Source organism: Aphidius gifuensis, linkage group LG3, assembly GCF_014905175.1.
Source record: "Aphidius gifuensis isolate YNYX2018 linkage group LG3, ASM1490517v1, whole genome shotgun sequence".
Taxonomy (NCBI): Eukaryota; Metazoa; Arthropoda; class Insecta; order Hymenoptera; family Braconidae; genus Aphidius; species Aphidius gifuensis.
In genome coordinates this window covers 26,494,971-26,517,393 of record NC_057790.1, presented here as the reverse complement: position 1 = coordinate 26,517,393, position 22,423 = coordinate 26,494,971, and the positions used below count along the sequence as shown (strand labels likewise).

At 23.1% G+C, this 22,423-nt stretch overlaps 1 protein-coding gene across 2 annotated transcripts in view; it reads right to left on the bottom strand.

Annotated features, from left to right (window-relative positions):
- Positions 1-22,423, bottom strand: part of LOC122853361 (aryl hydrocarbon receptor protein 1) — a 94,154-nt gene that overhangs the window by 68,723 nt on the left and 3,008 nt on the right. The gene's annotated exons all lie outside the window — the stretch shown is intronic.

Here is a 22,423-nt window from a genome sequence, read left to right as displayed (position 1 = left end):
AAAAGAGGATACTTGTTTTACTGATTTTTAAATTTTTTACATACATCCAGTATTTGTTTTATCACTTTTCGATTTATTGTAAATGCATTTTATAAAATTACAATAAAAGAAAATGAAAAATAAATTTTTTAAAGTGAGTAAATTAGAGGTGTAATTATCCTAATGGATGCAAAGTTTGCGTATTTGTTTTTATTTATATATTTTATTTATTTAAATATTTTTTTATTTTTATTATTTTTATATACACTTGAAATGGTAATGAGTCGATATCACAACATACCGGACTCTTGTATATACCTTGAACATCATCAGGGTCGTCGAACATCCTCACAACTTCGAGCCAACTCCCTTTTATATATATCTTTAAATCTTCTCTCGCACCTTGGATAACACCACAAAACCAAACCACATAAATACCAAACACAATAAACTAAATAAATAAATTTAAAAAAATATATTATATATAGCAATAGTTTCTTTGAATCAAGATGTTTTGAGGCTGAGTCAAAAAGAAAAAACAAATTAAAAACATTAATAAATAAATAAATAAATAAACATAAAAATACAAAACTAAATATTTATTTTGTTAATTAATTTAATAAATCTATTTATTAATTAAAAATAAAATTAATAAAAATTAATTAATTATTTAAATAAATGAATTATCGAAATATTTTAAAATCGAAAAAAAAAATGGAAAAAAAATTATTAAATAATTGAATTTATTATTATAAATAAATGAAAATAATAAAATTGAAATTATATTTAAAATTGTATTTAAATTGTTGTTGTTATTGTTATTTAAATATTGTAATAAAAAATAACGGTGGAAGGTGAGCATGACTTCATCTACTTGCATCAAAATTACCAGTAGTTTTTCATGTTGAATGACTTGTGCACGTTTCCAAAGAATCTCCATCATCACAGAGTGACTTTATTCACTTGTTTATTTATTTATTTATTTTTATATTTTATAAATATATACTTTATATATTCACTGTATTATTTAATCTATTTATTTATTTATTTTTTATGTTTTTCATCTTGTTAATATACATCAGCTAGTTATTATTTTATTCACACACGACAAGTATTTTTCATCCCTCGTTTATCAGATAACAATTGTAAAAAAACATTAAGTTAAATTCAAAAAAATATTAAATTAAAAATTTATAAATAATAAATAGTTTTATAATTTTTTTTTTGGTGTAACAATTTGCAATTTATTTTAGAGATGGCTCATGTCTCTCGCAGTGTCTTAAAGTCAACTGGCATAAATTAAAAATTCAACCAACAATTTTTAGCATCAGAGACAAAAGGAAAAGACAAAAAAAAAGTTGGTTGCATTGATTGAAATTTGAGGCAATGTATATAAGGGTGGAACCTTATATCCTGCTTCAAAATACAGATATTTTTTAGTATCAAATGTATGTTTTTTCTATCGGCACTTTTACGGCTAACTTTCGTTTATAAAAAATCAGGAGATTGGGGTGATGATTTTTTTCTCTTCCGCTTTTTTTTTACTATACTAATATATATTTTTTATTTTTTTATTTATTATTCCACAGAGAAACACTTGAATTTTTCGGTGATTTTATTCAAATGGTTCAATGGCTAATAAAATTCATTTCAAGTTGACACAAAAATCGTTGCAAAGTGACACAACCACCTGTTCTTATTTTTGCATATATATTTTTCACCTTCACCTTCACCTTCATCATCATGTATACATATATCAGTCTTGTATCAAAATTCAAAGACAGCTGCATCTTATTGTAATTTGTTAAATTTGTTGAACCGATTGATCAGTGGTCAATCATCATCACCATCATTTTTATATATTTTTTTTTTCTTTTCCATGCACCTGTGACGATTGATTATTCATTTCAATTTGTTTCTTTAAATTTTATATTTTTTTTTTCATTAGCATTTAACAAATTTAACATTACTGATTATTATTTTTTTTTTTTTTTATCAAACAATTAATGTTTTTTCATAATTTTATTCAACAATTCAAAATATAAAATTTTTTTTTTTAAATTAATTAATAAATTATTTATTCAATTGTTTATAATAATATATATTTTTTTTTTTTATTATTATTTAAAAAACTATTATTTGCAATTTAAAAATAAATTTAATTTTTTTTATTAATTAATTAATTATTAATTTCATTATTAAAAATAAAATATAAAAAATTGAAAATTAATTTTTTTTTATCATTAAAAATTTAATTTTTAATTTTTTTTGTTAATTAAAATTTATTAATTTTATTTAAATAAATAATATAAATTATTGTATAAAATTGATCATTTTTTCATTTTTATTTTTTTATCAAATCTATATTACCATTTTTTTTCTGCACTTAATTTAAAAATCTGAATAAAAAAAATTTATTTAATTCTTGTATATATGGTTTTATTAGATTGTAAATTTTTTTTTTCCATTTGTCTGTATGTACGTGGTTATACTGAAGATTAAATAGAGACTAATGGACATTACGAGTATCGCGATGTCATTTATCGGTCTTCCTTTAGCTATTAAATCCAGACAGATGCATCGACTTGTTTTCTATTGAATAACCCGATCCTATACACAGCAAAAAAAAAAAGAAAAAAAAAGTTTTTTTTTTCTATATATATGCCACAGAGAAATCCCAGATAATGACAAACTTAAGCAGCAAAAAAATCTGGAGTGTGTGTATAGAGGATTTGTCGTATGTATTATGTAAATGTATATAGAGCTATTGGATTATTTGAGGTGACAAACAAGTGTTAGAATACGCTGTTTGTATAGGCATCAATGAGCATGAGTTTGTTGGATTCGGGATCAGTGTTAATCTCATTTGGCATTCCATCAGCCTATCCTCGAATACCAGGGGTGAGCAAACCACGCCCTGTAGCCCCGCGGATATGGCACATTCATTAAATCATCAAAATTTTATCAAATTTATTTTTTTTTGTTTTGATAAATCAACAAATTGATCATCATTATCAGAACTTATAACTGCAACTTTTATAAATCGAAATTTATTAACTCCTAGGATTTTTTATTTTCAAAAAATTTATTTTTGTTAATTTATTTGAAGATTTGTAAATTTTATAAATTAATTAATTAATTGTCTTTATAAAAGATGAATTTTTGAATTTTTTTTTGGCTTTTTCTACAGGGCATTTTGATAATTTTTGACAGCCCTGAAAGTTGCTTGATGCATGTGATGTAATTAGTTTAGGGTTGGAGCTAATTTTTTCCCTTATATAAAGTTGCAATCTATTGGTATTTTTTTTTTTTAAGGGTTAGCTTCATATGGAACATATTATGACAGTGGTTATTTCGAAACAGGGGATTATCGTGTATCACATATACAATGTATTGAATTTTTAAATGAAAAAATATAAACACAGTGTTTTTTAATATTTTAACTGATTTGTTTTTGAATTTTATTTTGCATTAAAATAATGTCTAATATGTAGCAATTATATTGATTAATTATATTTAATAATTCACAAAAAAAATTGAATTTATTTGTCTACTTATAATTTTTTCTATTATAAAAACTAAAAATAGATATTTTCTGAATTTAACTATCCTTGGAAATATTTATTAATATTTAATATTTAGTAAAAATGTTGTATACTTTTACCTCCAATTATAATAAAATTAAATATTGTTTAGAGCCAGATTGAATTCCCATCGATCTCGTATGTTAAAAATGAATAAACTTATACTAAAAATTTTTAACAATTTCATTGAAAGTTTAACGTAAACAATATTGATTAATTATCATTATTATTATTTTTTTTTTTTAATTAAAAATGTTTAGCAATTCAATTTGAATTTCTTATTAATTTTCATATTCAATAAATAAAAAACCATTGGTTAATTTAAATTTCAAAGTTAATAAAAACTTGAAATTAAATTGTTAAACATTTTTAATTGAAAAAAAGACAAAAAAAAAACAATATTGGTATAACTAAAAATCTGCAATTTGGTTAAAAAAAACTTAATGTGATATTTATATTACAAAAAATAGTACTTATATTTGTTTGTTTCATTTTATAAAAATAATCTTTAAGAAAAAAACATAAAAAAATTACCAAGTAATAATACCTGATAAAAATAATTTTTCATTACATAATTTAAAACAATAAAACTAAAATAAATTATATTTCACATTTCAATAATTGTTATGAACACTGTAACAACGCGTATACGTTGTAACTTAAAAAAAAAAAAAGTAGATGATATTACTGGAAAAAACTTTAGGTGGAAAAAGGTTGGAGTAATAGCGGAGAAATATTTTCACCAGAGTTACACATAAATTCCTCCGTCATTTCTCCAACCATGGTTCATTTTCGGAAAAAAGTGGAGGAATGACGGAGAAATATTTCCACCGAGTTGATTTGGACTTTTTAAAATTAATATAATATTCGTCTGAAGCTTTTTTTATTCGATTAGAGTTTATCAAGTTTATCTGTAATCCTCACATATAGGCCAACTTAATAAAATTGTAAACAGTCTGATTGTTGTTAAAAAAAAATAAAATTGAGATGAGATCTATGGAGTGCCAGTCTAGTTGAAATTAAAAATATATAAAATTAATTAAAAAAAGATATCATTTTGATTTCTTCAATTTTTATACTTTCAAATGTAAAATTTTTAAAAAAAATAAAAAATATAAATTACTTATATAAAATTATCACCATATATTCATTTATATTTTAAAATTTTTTTTTTTTTTTATTCTGTTATAAAATTACAGTGTACCTATATTTCATAACAGAATAAAAAAAAAAAAAAAAAAAAAATGAACTGCCCCTGAATAAAGCAGGTGCCTCGACTAATTCTTCGATTATCGAACACGCCTTGATCTTCTTCAGGCTATTTCAATACGTATATAAATATAAAACAATTCCCTCGTCTTTAGAGTAATATCTTTTCTTAAATCTATATATACTGTGTTATACATATTTTTATTTTTTTCATATAATAATCAACACTGTTAACGTCTCTTCAACGAAGTGTGTTCATATGGCTTCCTTGTCGGCTAATAAACCATTGAAAAACAGAAGTAAAAATATATTTTAAAAGCAAAATAGAAATATGAAAAAGATAAAAAATAATATTATACTAGTTTAGTGGTCAAAAATTTATAATTACAAAATTCCAACTTGATGATTCAATCATGCGTTTTTAGATAATCATTGATGATTGCTCAATCATGTTTAAAAAATTTATGATAAACTAAACAACCTGACAAATAAATGTCTTGGACCACGTAACTACAACACCTTCAACACCTTTGCATGGTCCATTTGGTTGGTAAACAGTATTATGACATCAGGTGTATACACATCATCCACCAAGACAAGTGACACGCACGATGACGTGATTACGTGACCATAAAAAAAAATCCAACACGCTAACTTCAGCTGAAAGTATTAAAAACCCGTTGATTCAATGAATGAACACAAATATTTTTATTTAATTTAATCATATAAGATCTATTTTATCAAAATTTTAAATTATTTTTCTCTTTTTTTGCCTTTTAAATCTTTAATTTTAGTCTGTTGGTTTTTTTTGCTGGTCAATATGATTTTTATGCGTTTGGTTTTATTACGTCGTTATTCTCACAAGGGTATTTATGGTTTTTTTTATTTTTTTTTTTTATTTTTTTATTATCAATTTCTACGTAGTCTATTTACTACAAAACTTGTAGGTGTTATTATTATGTTGTATTTATTATCGACAATGGAAATATGAATAATTTGAATTTGTTTTTTTTTAATTTTGATTGTACTATTGAACTTCAATTGTTTATAGGTTTAATTACTGACTGTTTTGTATATGACAATATCACATTGTGTGTATGTAATTTTTTTATTTTATATTGGTGGTAATTTCAAGTTTATTTATAGTTTTTTTTTGTGACAGAATGGTGTGAAATTATTGTGGGTTGATAAATATATTATGTTTTTTTTCAAATAAATAATATTGTGTTTGTGTTTATTATTGTTTTATTTTTATGGATTATTATATTTGTATATATATTTGAAAATAAATAAGGGTAAAGAGAATGAAAATATAGAGTGTCTTGAGTATAAGTGAAGACCACAGTGTGCAAAAGTAAAGTGAGTATCATTTCAGACTGGCGTCTAGGCCCTCAGGGAAACTTTTGTGGTCAGTTGGTTCACAGTGAATGAATGATATATTCAATCTACAACCAACCACAAGAATATAGTTCGATTTGAGGTCCTTGTAAAACATTTTTTTTTACAATATTTTACTACAGTAAATGCTTGTAAACAAAAAATTTTTTTAACCTTTTTGAAATATTTTTTGGAAAATAGGTAATTAATTTTTATTTTTCCCAGATTTTTTTTACTGAAATAATTATATAGTCATTGATTAATTAATTTATTACAATTTTAAATAATGCAGGAATTGTAATTTAGATAAAAAATAATAGATCAAATTGAGGTGGATTTATTTGGTGGACATATTACAACATGATAGTTTGCAAATAAAATCATCAAATTTATCACTTTATTTTTTGACTCGAAAAAAGCGTACATTAATAATATAAAAATGAATGATTAAATTAATGCAAAATAAATGCTCAATATAAATATTTAAAAAAGTATAATATTTTTTTAATTTATAGATTTTATTTGTCTACTAGACAAACACCTAGTCAATTAACCAGAATGACTTTAATAATTTTATTTCAAATTAATCTTTATCCACATATTTATAAATACTTTGCTAAATTATTTTTTTACCAATTTACTTTTTAAATTTCGTTACAGTTTGCAACTTCAAGACTGATATTTCAATAAATACTTTATTCAATTTTACAAAGCTCGCATTGAATTTTATATTAAAGCACAAATCACCATTTCATTGGAAAATAATTTTTTTAAATAAATAAATCAACATGAAAATTAAGCAATTATACAAAAAGTATTCACTCCAATTTGCTAAATGATTTGATACATTTTTAAAAAAGTTTTATCTATTTATTTTTATACACAAAAAAAAAATTAATAATAAGCATTTAATTTTTATGACTGTGGATCCAAAAGCATAACGACCCCTGAGCCTGGTTATTGGTTTCAATCTGCCACTATACCAATTCTGTCTTAAATTTTTATTTTTTATTTTTTTCCCACCTTTAATTTTCTTTTTTTTTATTTCTCTCATATTATCATGATTATTTTCCATTCATATCCTATGACCTTTGCCAAATAACCAATTTAAATTCAAAAAAAAAAATAAATAAATAAACTCCAATTTTTATTTATTTATTTTTCTTATTTTTAATTAACAATCGATAATAACATCACTATATATAAAACGTTATTTAATTAAAAATTAAAAATATAAATTTTTTTTTCGCTCAATATTGCATAACAGTGTCATTTTGTTAAAATTCGATCTCAATAAAAATCGATTAGATCTTTCGATCCCATAAATATTGAATTATAAAAAAAAAAAAATAAAAATAGTATCGATGCTCTCGCGCGCGCAGGTAATTACGTATTAGCTTGGGGCGGAGAAGAATAAAGAAAACAGCAATGTAATGTATATTATACATATATTTAAAAAATACATATACGTAGTCACAACACGCCTGTGACCTTTGGACTTTTCGATATAATTGTTACGACCACACTTGAAATAATTTACATTGGATTATTATTCCGCGAGAAAAAATAAAGAAAAAATAAAAAAAAAAAGAAAAAAAAAATTGGTTTTACTTCTGTGTGAATCCACACACACTCACACAAAAAAAAAATATAAGAATAAATTCAGATTGGCCACGATTGAGCTCGATGAAGATGGTATATATAAAAAATAAAAAGTAAAAAAAAAGTAAAAAAAAGTATTACCTTGACTTCGATCGAAAATATACGTAGCCATTAACGGTCATAACCATTACCGATTCTACAGAACTCTTTTGGATTATATTCCATATATACAAAGTCTCTTATTTCTACTACATACTTTACGGTTGTTTCGTAAATTAACATATCATTCACCACCGGGCTTTTGCCACAAAAATTACATTTTGATCTGTTTATTTTTAATCATCTACTGGGCTTTTTTCATTTGCAATTTATTATTATTATCGTTTTTATTTTTTATTTTCTTCATTTACTAATGGAACAAATACTTATTGATGGTAAGAGAATTTTTTAATTTAAATACTTTCACTGTATATCTGCAGCAATTTACGAAATATAAAAAAAGGAAAATTAAAAATTGTATTGGTTTACAAAGAACGAGTGAATTGTTGAAATTTATTTGTGAGTATATGTTTGATGAGTTTTATTTGTTTGGTTTTGATGAATTTATTTCATTTGTTAAATTGTGAGGTATTTAAATTTTTTTTTTTACAGCGTAGAAAAAGAGGCGACTAACCATGAAATGTGAGTTCATGAAAGAAGTGAATAATGGTCAAGAATATTAAAATAAGGGGAATAACTTCTTTGTAAATTATTATTTATTTTACACAAATTACTGCAGTTTTATAAATTTTTTTTTTTCTTTCAACTAGCTTCCGTTGTATAGTCTTATAAATTTACTCATATAATTTAATAAATATTGCTTCTTTTTAAGGAATTATTCAAGTAAATATTTTCATTTTAAAATGGGAGTAATTATAAGGAGGGTTTTCAGTGGTCAAGTGAATTAAAAATAACGAATAATTAAAATGATCAATGAAATAATGGCATTAATAAATTGAAAAAAAATAAAATTTAAATAAATAAATAATGAAATTAGCTAAATAATATAAATAAATTGATAATTAATTTGATTAATTTATTGGTTAATAAAATAAGATGAATTTTTTTGTTTTTTTTTTTTTAATTTTTATATAAATACATAAATACAAAAAAAATAATATTTTTATTTATTTATTTGTTTATTTATTTATTTATTTTGATGTAACCAGCGGCCTATTCAGCCATGAGAGGGTAATAGAATAAAATTGTAGAAAATAAAAATTTAACAGATTATAACTAGAATATTATTTTACAATAAACTAATATTAGCTAACTAGGTATTTTATAATAAAATTTAATAAATTGCGATTGTGAAGCGAGACCGTGGTTGAGTAGGCAAGACCATTGCCTACGGTGACAGGGGGCTTGAGTTCGAATCTAAATTGATTTCTGCATAGACAGTTTCCAGCTGAATTCGAAAGACTTCGACTGTATACTGCGTTTAAAATGGGAATAAAGTAAAGACTCGTTCATCCGAAATCGAGGGCAGTTATCTTCTGACATAGAAAAAGTTGAGATGAATATAATCTCGCTTGTTCTATGCTAGGATATAACTGCCCTAAATTTCGGATAATTTTTTGCCAACGACCAAATGGACTTGAATGCACTGATTCTCGTCCGATTGAATTGAATAAATTTTGATAAATTTTTTTAAATAATCAATAAGGTCTTTTTATGAATATAAATAAATTTTTTTTATTTAAAATTAAATTTCATTTTTTTATAAATATTATTGTCAAAGTACAAGTAAATTAGCTGTTATTTAAAATCATCAAAAATTCATCAAAAATTTAATAATTATAGCTATAAATGAAACAAAAAGAAATAAACATTTATTATTAATTTCCAGCTTTTATTATTTCAAATGATTTAAATTGGTTCAGTGACTATATATCAGTTTCTAATTTTTCCTAATCAGATGTAAATCTATTTATTTTTTCATCCACTTTCTCGAGCAATTAAAAATAGATATATAATAAAAATAAATAAAGATGGATAATAACTAATGATTGTGTGTATCATAAAATTTTTCACAAATAAGGAAGTTTATAATAATTATTTTAACAAAAGCGTAACGAATAGGGCACGTTACGTTAAATGATGGTGCAACAAACAATAATCACTTAACGGGCCACAGAAGAGAAAGCCTGTTAAGAACACCTGAATTTAAAATAACAACTGGTCAAAAATTGCCAAGAATTATCTATATACATCAGCTATAAATTTATATCTTCACATGGTTGGTTGGCATAATATCCGTGACATTGGTTTTACGAGCCGATACGAGTCATCAGTGATCTATCTTGTAAAAGTCTTTAAAAAATCAGAAGCAAATCAATGCGCAACACCGAAAACAACAACAATATAAAAATCAACTTAAATTATATAATCGCAAAACAAAAAAAAATCAAATAAATAAAAATATATATTAAATTAACAAAAATAAAAATAATTATTATTATCACTGAATGTGCGCAAGCACAGGGCCAAAATGATCGATGGGAAAGATACACGAAATAAAAACGAAGAGTGTGAGCATCCTGCCTTAAGGATCCCACGCTCAAATAAGTGTTTTGGCTGCCGTTTAGCTCCCTGAATGATTCTTCAACAGATCACGCAATACTTGGGTAGAAAAATTTAAAAAAAAAAATTTTAAAAATAAATCAAAACGATCCACAAAGAAGTTCTCAATGATCAATAAGAAAATTTATTTTTAAAATATAAATTTCATAACTTCATTCATAATATATTTTCTACAAATAAATAATCATTTATTTTGCAATTTTTACAAATATTATTTAAAGATTGTTTTATAAACTTGTTCCAGGTAAAATGTGATAAATATATTGTTGGCTAAACAAGACTCTGATTAACTGAAAAAAAAAAAATTTAAGTAAAAAAATACAAGCAGTTTTGAATTGCTTGTTTTATATTTTACCCTTAAATAATAATAAAAAGATTTATATAATAATTAAAGTTATGAAAATAAAGACAAAGAATGTACAAGATGAGAGAAAAAAAAAAAAGATGAATTGTGAGTTTCTTGAAGGTGGTTTTATTATAACAACAAAAGGCGTTAACCCTACCAGTTATTTAATTACAGAGCGGGTTTTTGTATGGTTGTTTGACGCTGAAGAAATTGAGAAATAATAATGATCCAGCTGGTGCAAAAGGTATTGAATTGGCTTCTTGCACGCGCATCATCAACTTATTCAAACTTGCTGATGATCTAAAATGATGATCTATATTTTAATGCAAAATAAAAAATACAAAAATACACGACACGTGTTTTAAACAATTGGCTATTTATTAATTTATTAATACTAATTGTTAAATAAATAAATTTGTATATTTAGATTCAATTTGTTGCACAGATAATAACTGGTAAAGTGGCAATTTTTATGATCCATAATAAGTGGTCATTTTAGCAACATTAGCTTCAGATAAAAAATAAAAATATATTGCTTCTTTTTTTAGTGCGTATAAATAATTTACTCATACTGATTATTTATTTTAAAACGTACAATTTAATATTTATATTCAATTTATCAATAATTATTATTTGAATATAATTATTTTATATATTTATTTATCGTGGTAATTATTATTCAGTGAAGAAATATTTGAGATGCATAAAAGATCAGATATTATATTTTTATTTTTAAATAAATATTTATATAATGCAAATGAAAATTGCCATAATAGGAAAGTGGGTTTGATATAATTACAGTTAAAAGGTGTTTTTTTTTTTATTTTTTTTATCGGTAAGTTCAGTTGTATCAGGTAACGAGGGAGCGTGTTGGTTAACACAAGTATACACTTGGATTACGTTGTATGACGACCCTCTTATTCTAGGATCCTAATAATAATAAATAAATTTTTTTTTTATTTATGTTTTTATACAGTAACATTGTAATATTGTTATTAAAATTTTTTTTTTTTATTTTCCAACCACGATTTATATTTTTTTTTTAAAAAAAAGTTAAGTTATTAATTTAAAAAGCAAAAATTTTAATTTTAGTATTTAATTATTATTTAATTACTGATTATTAATATTTTTTTATGATAATTTTTTTATTACAATAAATAATATAGAAAATATATTTTAGAAAAATTCTAATTTTTTATTTTTAATTTTTTTAATTTACAAAAGAAAAAATAAATTATTTAAAAAGTTTTAAAAAATGAAACATACTTTATTGTTAATTTTGTTTGTTTTTTTAAATATTTATTAATGTTATTATTATTGTAATTTAATAATTTGTTTTTGTTTTTTTATTTTTGATTTTTAAATAACTTGTATTTTCTTTTTTTTTTTTTTTTAATTTACAAATATAAATTTCTTTAATTGTTTGAATTAATATACAAAAAAAAGTTTCAACACATGTTGACATATTTAAAGAGGCCAGTTGGTTGGCTTTTGTTTGGTTACCCCTCTTGCCACAAATTATGCATTTTTAATTGGGATAATTAACGGTATAATTGATATCCCTACAACTTTCTTTCTTATATTTTTTTTTAACCTCGTCATTCGTTATTTATTTTCTTTCGACATATTATTTTATTGAAATATTTATATGCACATATTTTTATAACAAAATGCTTTTATTTTTATGAAATATTTACTAAAATTTAAACCCCTTTTTTTATAATAATTATTTTTCAATATAAATTATGGAAAGATAAAATAAAGCAGGTGATAATAACAAATGTCGTTTGAATATTTTTATTATCAATTAAAAAAAATATTTATTTTCATTTTAAATTTAAAAAAAAAGTAAATCTTTATTAATTTTTTCATGATATTTATATTAGGGTTTTTTTTTATTAAAAATTCATAAACACACGTGTGTTAACAACCCCTCGGTTTGTACCAGGTTGTACTACGCACCAGAAAATATTCCCTTGAAATCATTAGAAAATTACATTTTAGAAATAAATAATTTTTAAAAATTTTACAACCCCTGTGCAGTGAATATTATTAGAATTAAATAATAAATTTACAAGTAAAAAAAAAAATAATAATCAACGCTTCTATTTTAAAATTAAAAATCAATAGTATTAAATTAACATAATTGACATTTTTTTCAGTATTCATGTGAACATTGAGCCAATAAAATTTGCCAATTAAAAAAATATTTCAAAAACAAAATCCATCTATTTCGACAGCCGAAAAAAATGCAAAATTAATTTTTTTTAAAAGCTATAAATGAGTAATTTAATTCCGCAAATAATTATTGTAATTAAAATGACAAGCTACTAGCAATTTTTGGCAACAATGTTTTTAATATTTTTATTTTTGGGTGCGGCTAGTTAAGTTCATTAGCCGCATTTGACAATAAAGCGTCATAATATCGTCAAACATATATATAATTCCCAAGAGACAGTGCACATTAACACAAACATCAGGTGAATGAACACATAAATACATGCAGTATATTTGTATTTGTGTAGACAGGTAAACGTACACACCGATGATACACAACATGAACAAGTATATAAATTTAACTAATGAGAATGTCGCAGCTGTCACTAGTAGCAGCGTGTTCTCAGGTCAACATTAACTAGTATATAAAAAGCTAAAGAAAAAATCATCCCCCATTAATAAACATAATTATAAAAGTAATATTTATTCATTTCTTTTTTTTTTTTCATAAAAGTAAGTAACTGCAAAATAAAAAAAAAAAATAAATAATAGAAATTTCTTTTATAAATTGATCGAGATTATTTGAATAATTTTTTTAATATTTTTATTAATTTAAGTTAAGTAATTTTTTAGATCAAATATTTGCTTAAATTATTATTTTTTTTTGTGTTTTTAGGCATGTTATGTATGCTTGATCATCACTGAAAAAAAACTGCATGACACAATAAAAATTTGATGGTGAATTATCATTCAGCGTTGGGCCAGATTAATCGTCAAGATTTGATGAGGATAACGTACATAAGGAGCTTCATTAAAATCAGATTTATACTCGGTTAAAATTTCGTCCAAGACCACTATTACATTTATAAGCTTTTTTTTATTTTAAAAATATATTTGATGATGGGTGATGGGTATGAGCTACCATGTGCGATAATAGCTTGATGCGCGGGTGATGATCCTTTGGTGTATTTTTTATTTACATTTTATTATTATTTTGACGTTGTGAAAAGTGGCTAAATGATCTTGAGATAATCCTCTTGTATATATTTTTTAAAAAAAGATATAAAAAAGTAACAGCATTAAAAATATAAATATTTTGCTGGCGGGAGAATATCTATCGATTATAAACGCATTTTGTACAAATTTTAATGTGGCTTTACACAAACAACTCCACATATAAATGAGAGTATATATTTTTAAACAAAAAATAATACATATATTGTAATTTTATATGTTATTATGATTTTTATTTATTTTTTTTTTGTAGGGAGAAATTTTATTTTTCATAATTTACAAGTGTTAAACAACCTGAGAATTTATTTAGTTCATAATCGTCAATTTATGTACTACGTACTGTATGTATATGGCAATTTTTTTTTTTTTTTTTTCTTATCAGTATGAATTTATCAAGGCTTCTGTCGTTTTTTTTTTTTTTTCCATCAAACGGCCTTGACTGTATGGGAGTTTGAAAAAATGCCATATATACCGATAAACTTGAAAATTATTACAGCCATCTTAACCCACATATTTCTCGTAAATTAAATGAAAAAAAAAAAATTATAAATTGATAAATTAATAGACAGAGAAATACTCTAAAAAATGGATATAAATTTTTTTTTTTTCAAATGGCTATTTGTTGGGAAAAAAAATTAATAAAAATGTAAATTTTTAACGATAAAAATAACACGCCTAGTGTTGTACTGATAAGGCCCAGAATGACCCCTACAATATTAGCAAACATTGAACAATTATTATATCGACCTTTTTAAATAATGAAATATTTAAAAAACGGAAAAAAAAAATTTTTACATGCACAATATGTAGGATGTAAATGAAAAATAAGGAGTGGGCCACTCTCGACCTCTGACATTTCGTCACGCCTTTTGCAAATTGAGCAGCCATTGAGAGTGGATTGTGTCCACCATGGTCGTGTTTTATCCATCACCGATTTTTATTTAAACCATAAATACAACATACAACATGTTTTTAATAATATCAAGTTACTTTGGCGCCTAGGATATATGCTGTTGCACGTTCGTGTGGTAAACACCCGCAACAATATACCTTATTATTATTGACTGTCGCGATCTTTATCCATTTAATAATCGCGTGTATAAGTGATCAAACTTTTCATCAAATTTTCATGTAAACTACCAAAATAAGCAATTTTTTTATTATTTATTATTATTATTGAATTTTTATTTGGACTTTCAAGAGAGTGCTTTTTTTTTTAGGAAAAATTTTAATTGAAATTGTTATATTGGCACCGATACGGGGAAATTGACGGGAAATACGGAGACATTTATGAGTTTCACACACAATGTAATCAGTCTTACACACTCTGCAATTGTGGATATTTCCACCGTAAGTTTCTTCGTAATTTGTATAAATTTCTCCGTAAATTCCTCCGTATTTGGTGCCAATAGCGTTATCGAATTTTAATTTCTCTTTCAACAAAAAAAATTGTAGTTTTATTATTATTCCATGGTTTTTTAAATTTATCTTTTGTTTTTTTGATGGGAATGAATATTTGTGTCGAGTTTTACAAATTGGTTTTAATTTTTTATTGCGAATTTTGAAATCTATGGGATAAGTGTAAGCTCAAAATTTTTATTAGTAAATTGTTTTTTACTTTCAAGTATAGTTTAAATTTTTTGTCTGGAAAACAAACAAGAATCAGGTTCAATAAAACTGTCATAAATCTGGTGATATATTAGTTGTGAAAATGATTATTAAATTATCGATTTTGACCATTAAAAATTAAATTTGTTTAATTATTTTTTATGCTAAAATTTAACAAATAAATATCAAATATAAAACCAAGTATTTTTTAAAAATTTATTGTTTGTATTTATTTTTTAAATTTTAGTATTTAAAATAAATTTGTAATAAATATTTTTATTTAAATAATAAAAGTCGGTAAATCAATTTACTTGTTAATTTTTAAATAGAAAAAATTAAATTTAAAAAAATTTTCAAATGTAATTTTCGAATTCCAGAAATGTTTGAATTATTTGAATTAAAAAAATTTCTGTCTTTTAAATTTATTCTCTTTTCATTTAAAAAAACTGCAAATGTTTTTCCAAAGAAATTAAAATTAAAAATAACTTATAAAATCAATTGATAAATATTTGGTAATTTAAAATTTGTAAAAAAGAAAAATTTACATTTATAGACAACAATTTGATATGGGTTATTTTGTTGACTGGTGTCTGAATTGTCCAAGTGATTTTATTTACGATCAAAGCATGAATTTTTTATAGCATGCATGTATATATTTGACCACAATAGTTTGCATATTCATCGAATCCCAACTTTTATCGATCTCATATTATCAAGACGCGCTTTAATTGACTTTGGATTCCCTCATTAGTGCTAATGGCTCAATTTCGAATTTCATTTTAAATATATAAACACAAGAGGTGTGAAATGATTCCACTGAAATTCCATTCTTTTAATTTATTTAACAAATTAAAATAAACAAAAAAAAATAAAATAAAATACATTTTACAACAAGCAAACAAAACAACAAAAAATTTAAAAAATTGAAACAAAATTAGACCTTGATCTTGAGAATAAGAAAAAGAGGTAAAATGTCTAGACAAATTGAATATTAAAACAAGTAACGTTGAGTCATACTCAAACGGATAATAGAAAAAAAGTAAAAAATATGGAAAAAAAATTAATGCCAGTCTATTGAGGAATCTATGGTATCAATCAAAATGCAATATCGAATATTTTATATACACATATACAATATACATGTATAGTTATTGTTGAAAATATTCAAAGCGTTTTCATAAACATCATAAACCAAGGCGAATTTTAAGCTGCAGACGTGTAATCTTCGAACCTAGCCACTGGGCGGGATAATCATATATGCCCGTGAGCAGACGCAGTACTGAGTTTTCAAGTGTATTACTACCTTCAAATGCAATATGTGACTCATGGTGCTTGCACATGGATAAAATAATTCGTATACATAAGCGCCATGACTTTATTATTCGTCTACATAAATTTTAAAAATTTTTTTTACTTGAAAATATTATTTTTATATGAAATTATTAATTTTTTATTGATGGAATATTTATTTTTCTATTCTAATTAATCAATAAATATTGATAAATAATTTTATTCTATTTATAAAAATTAATTAAGGATTTATTAAGGTATTTTTATGATTTTTTTTGCTGAAATTTTATTGAGGAAAATAAGAATTTTTCAAGTAAAAAAATTAACGTTATCAATTTTATAATGAAAATTAAATTTGAAAATTATTTTATTTTGTTTTTTTATTTTTTTATTAATAATAAAAGCTGTATTGAATTTTAAATATGAAAATTTAGAATAAAAATAATTTCATTTTTAATTTTTTTGTTATTTAAATGGTTGAAAATTTTTTAAATTTAATTTTCATTGATAAAATTGGCATCTAAATATTTATGAAGTGAAAATAATTATTTCTATGAACGCAAAAGTAAATTCTATAAAATCAAGAATTACAATTTTTAAAAAAATAATAAAAAAATGAAAAATAAAAGGCACTCGTTTACATATTACAGACTATGTTTGAGCGATTAAATTTCAATAAATATCGTGTGGTATAATACTGAGGAAGATTCACTGGTAGACTGTATATTTTTTGTCGATTCAAGTTGAATGATGAAAACTCAAAAAGTAGGTGGATTCATACGCAACCAAAGGATAATGAGACAGAAGAGAATTTGGATAACCTGTGTTTAGGCTTCAAGATGCATGGGTATATATTTTTTTTTAACTTTAGTCTCACCGAATGAGTGCATCTGATATTCGATCTACATGATTTCATGAAGAAAAATGTAAATTCAATGGGAACCAAAAAAATTCTAATATTCGAAAACAAAGAAATAATAATCAAACAAAAAAATTATACAAATCAATCAATAAATACTCTGCAAAGTCGTAATAATTATTTATAAAATTTTTTCAAACAAAAAAAACTTTCTGATACATTTAAGATAAGATTAGATAAATTTCTTGTTAATTAATCAATTAAAAATCCCGATTTACGATGAAATAATTACAATAGGAAATAATGTATTTATTGGATTTATAATTGTTGAAAAATTTATTCGCGTGTATGATTTTAGATCACGTTGTGAAATGGAATATGTGGAGCGAAGCCAACGAGGAGAATGCCCATATTAGTATATATATATTACACATACAAATATATGTATCAAAAAAAAAAATTAGTATCATATGTGAAAGATGGGGCGGGGAGAGACGGCAAATAAGTGAGACGAGGTAAAAGAGGGACATACGTTGGAAAAGGGATGACAGAAGGTGGGAAACACGAAAGGAGAAACGCCAGTTGTGGTGATCCGTCGCTTAAGACAAATTCAACATGCAATAATAATTTTACCTTTATACAAAATAATAAAATTCATCAAATTTATCATATATTTTTATAATTTTTTCATTGATATCACAACGCGCTATCATAATTCGAAATTTTCCAGTCAAATAAATCATCTCAAAATAAATCATATCCTGGTAAATAATGTCTCGAAAAAAAAATATATCATGTAGTTTGCAATTAGTATTAAAAACATTAGGCAATTGCAAAATTAAAATTAATCATTGGAAAAATTATACAAGCATAGTAACATGTCAACACAATGATACAGTTACTATTTCGAATTTTTAAAAAATAATGACAACAGTGTTTGCACAAAAAATAAATAAATATTCCATTTAACAATTTATTTATATTTTTTAAATTTACTTTTATCATATATCTTTGATAAATTTAAAATTAATTAATTTAAAAATAAATTAATTAGTCATCGTATTGTAATGACTAAATGTTATTATTTTTTTTAATTTAATTTTTTTAATATTTACCTTTTAAATTTTCTATAAAATGTTTATTTTATTTTTCATTTATTTTCGTCATTTATTATTATATATTGTTTATAAAATAATTTTATAAATATCTTTGATGAATTTTTAATTAATTAATTTTTTTAGTTTCTAGTGTGGATTTTTGTCCAGAATATTTAGCCATGATTCAATTAAAAATAAAAGAAAATTGATATTTAAATTTTTAACTAAGAAAAAAAATTTTAATGTCAGACAAATTGAAGGATATTATAATAGTCTATGATAATAATTAAAAAAAATATGTTATTGAGCTGTTTGTAGATGAGTTGAATAAATATGCCAAGAGGCAAATGCGATAATAGCACTCATCAAGTGTCACTTATGATGGAAGAACGGATGGCCTCGGAATAAATATAATAAAAAAAAAAAAAAATTGACAAAACAAGAAATAATATGATATATATAAATATGTCCAAAGAAAAAAAAATAAATGACATACCAGGGTGACATAATGACACTGTAGCTTTCCAACTACCTATACCAACCGGAAGTTAATAAGAAAAAATAAAAAAAAAACTACAAAAACGAGACATATGTATAAAAATATAATAATTTTTATTTTTTTTATTTTTACTTGATTATGTAGAAAGTGTTTTATAATTATATTTTTATTTTAAAATTTAAAATCTGTCTCTTGATTAAGAGAAAAGAATAAAAAAAGAAAAAAAAAACTTCAAGATATGTAACTTTTATTTTCATTTGAAAATGACTCATCAGTTTATTCCGTCTTGTATAAATTTATCAAGTAATTTTTTTGTCTGCATAAGATTTTATCAACAATCTCGGTTGAAAAAAAAAAAATATAAATAAAAAAATGTTGTGACTTCTGATGTTGCTACTGAATTTTCACTCCAATAAACTAAACTGATTGAAAAATAAAAATAAAAAAAATAATATAGATTGACCTGGATCACTAGGACACCAAAAATCGATCGAGTCAAGCATTCCTTAATTTATTTAAAAAATAAAAAAACATTTTACACTTTTTTAACTAAATTTTATCTAATTTTGTTGGTGAAAATTAAGAATGCTAAAAAATTGAACAATCTTTGTTTCTACTTTGTTTGTTTCCTGAACATAGATAAACAAGTTCAAAAATATTAATAAATATAAGAAAAAAATTGCAGTATAATGCAGAGTGCAATATTAAATTTTTTTATTTAAAAAATTTTATGGTTTTTTGTGGTTTAAATTTTTACTGGTGCGAACGATCATCGACCTTCGTTATGGCTCTATCCATGGATGTTAAAAATGGCAAAAAAAAATTAACAAAAAACATTTAAAAAACAATAAAACTAAATAAATCAAGACAATAAAAAAAAATAACTAAAAAAATAAATAGTGTACTAAATAAATAAAAGAATATTAAAAAAAAAAAAAAATTGTCTCTTTATAAAAATTTCTTTCTGTTGCAATAATTTATTTAAACAAAAAAAAATATCTCATTTATTTGTCTATTATCCAGCTTTTGTTTGAATTAATTTTCAGTATTTAAAATATATTTTTTTTTGATGACAATTAATCATCTTTTATAGAATATATTTTTTAATTCGTCAACTTAATTTTTGATGATTTAAATTAGCAAAAAAAAAAGTCTTCAGGACTTTTATTATATTTTTGAAACGATTTATAAAAATAGCTGGCAATAGAAGCGTGTTAGTGACTGAAAAAACAGGTTCATCACAAGGTAATAAAGCAACTTTATAAAGATATGAGGACAGAGTCGTAATTATTTAGAAACTAATCATCTCAAACTATTCATTATTACTATTATTATTTTATTTAACGTTTTTGGCTCTTCTTTATATATTTTTAATTGAATTTTTTTTTTTTGAATTCGTTACTTTTTGTGTAATTTAACAATGAAAAAGACACTAAATTATAAACTCAAACAATTCAAATATTTTTAATGTAATTATTAAATTATTAAATGAGGTTTTTTTTAATTTAGAAAAAAAAAAAATCGTAAAACATAATGAAGAAAGTTTGTTTTTGCGTAAAATTAAAATTAAAAAAAGGCGAAAAATTTATGCTCTGATTGAAATTTTATTAACCGATAAATACTTGATTAAAAAAATATAGATAAAAAATTTATTGACCAGGTAAAATGATAAAAAAATTGAAATAAAAATTGACAGGTGAATCAACAAGCATTAAACACAACAAAAAAGTTGGAGTATAATCAAAAAATATTTAAAAGTCAGATCCGTTGTGTATAAAAAAAAATAAAAATAAAAAAAAAAAAATGAGATCAAGAAAATAAAAGATATAAAAAAAAATATAAGAAAAGGAGCGTCAGTGTATAGTCGTGTGCACCTATAATAACAGTAATTCTTGAGTTTGCCAGCAATTTGGCTGTTCGCCTCGAAAACTCCAAATTATAGAAGCTCCTGTCATTAGGGGATACCTTGGCCTTTTGCCTTTTGATGCGGTGGACAGCTTCTACGAACATTTTGTACAAAAATTTTCCGAAAAAATTGTTAAACAAACTGTTGTCTCACAAATTTTATTTGAAATTTTTTAAAAATTTTATCAAAAAATTTCTTAAATTACATCTGATAAGCCAACTTTAAACAGAAATAAAAAAAAATTATTTAAAAATTTTTTGGTTTAATTTAAAATTAGAAAAATGAATAATTAAAATTTTTCTATTGTCAAAATAAATTGATAAAAATTTAGAAATTATAATCCAAAAAGTCCAGATTTATTTACCAAAAAAAAAATATTTTGCATTTCGATTTTCGATATAAAATTTTCACGTTTACGTTTGATTTAAATTTTATAAAATAATCTACTTAAAAAACAACATAAAAATAATACAATTCAAATAAAAAAAAAAAAAAAGTGAACTAGATAAACTATGGGTTAACCAATCTCAAAATTAGCCAGAGGCATTTTTTTCCTAAAGAATTGAGTTTGTGAAATAAAGATAAAAGTGCAAAATAAGAACCAAAAAAAAATCTACAAATATAAAAGACAGATGAAAAAATAAAAAAATAAAAAAGGGTTTATCGTTTGAAGACTTTTTTGGACTCCATTACCCTTGTTTTGTAGTTGTTCATTAAAGTATATCAAGAATTGTTTTAAAAGATTCTTAAAGACCGGATTTGCCATATTGCATTTTATGCCAACAGTTTGCTCATTTATTCAAAAATAAAATACACTTGTATCATTAATAAATATATTTTTAAATTTCATATACATTAAGCCATCTCTTAATTATATTTAAATTAATATAAATATTAATTCATCATTCTCTACTTGCGGTGCTTCAACAATTGCAATTTTTTTCTACATCTCGCCGAAAAATAATAATATCAAAATGAAGATTCAACAAAAATAATAATAATCAAAATACAATACAGCCAGTTATTATTATCGTAAAAACCACCGACAATATTAACCAATTGACTGAATAAAAAAATATATATTTTTTTTTCATTTTACTTTAGTTACAATGTACCTTTTCAAACGAGGCAAAAAAATTTTTTTTTTTTTGTTTTTTTCAATCATTCAATAATATACTTTCTTTGCAATAAAAAATTGTATTTTTTTTTCAAAA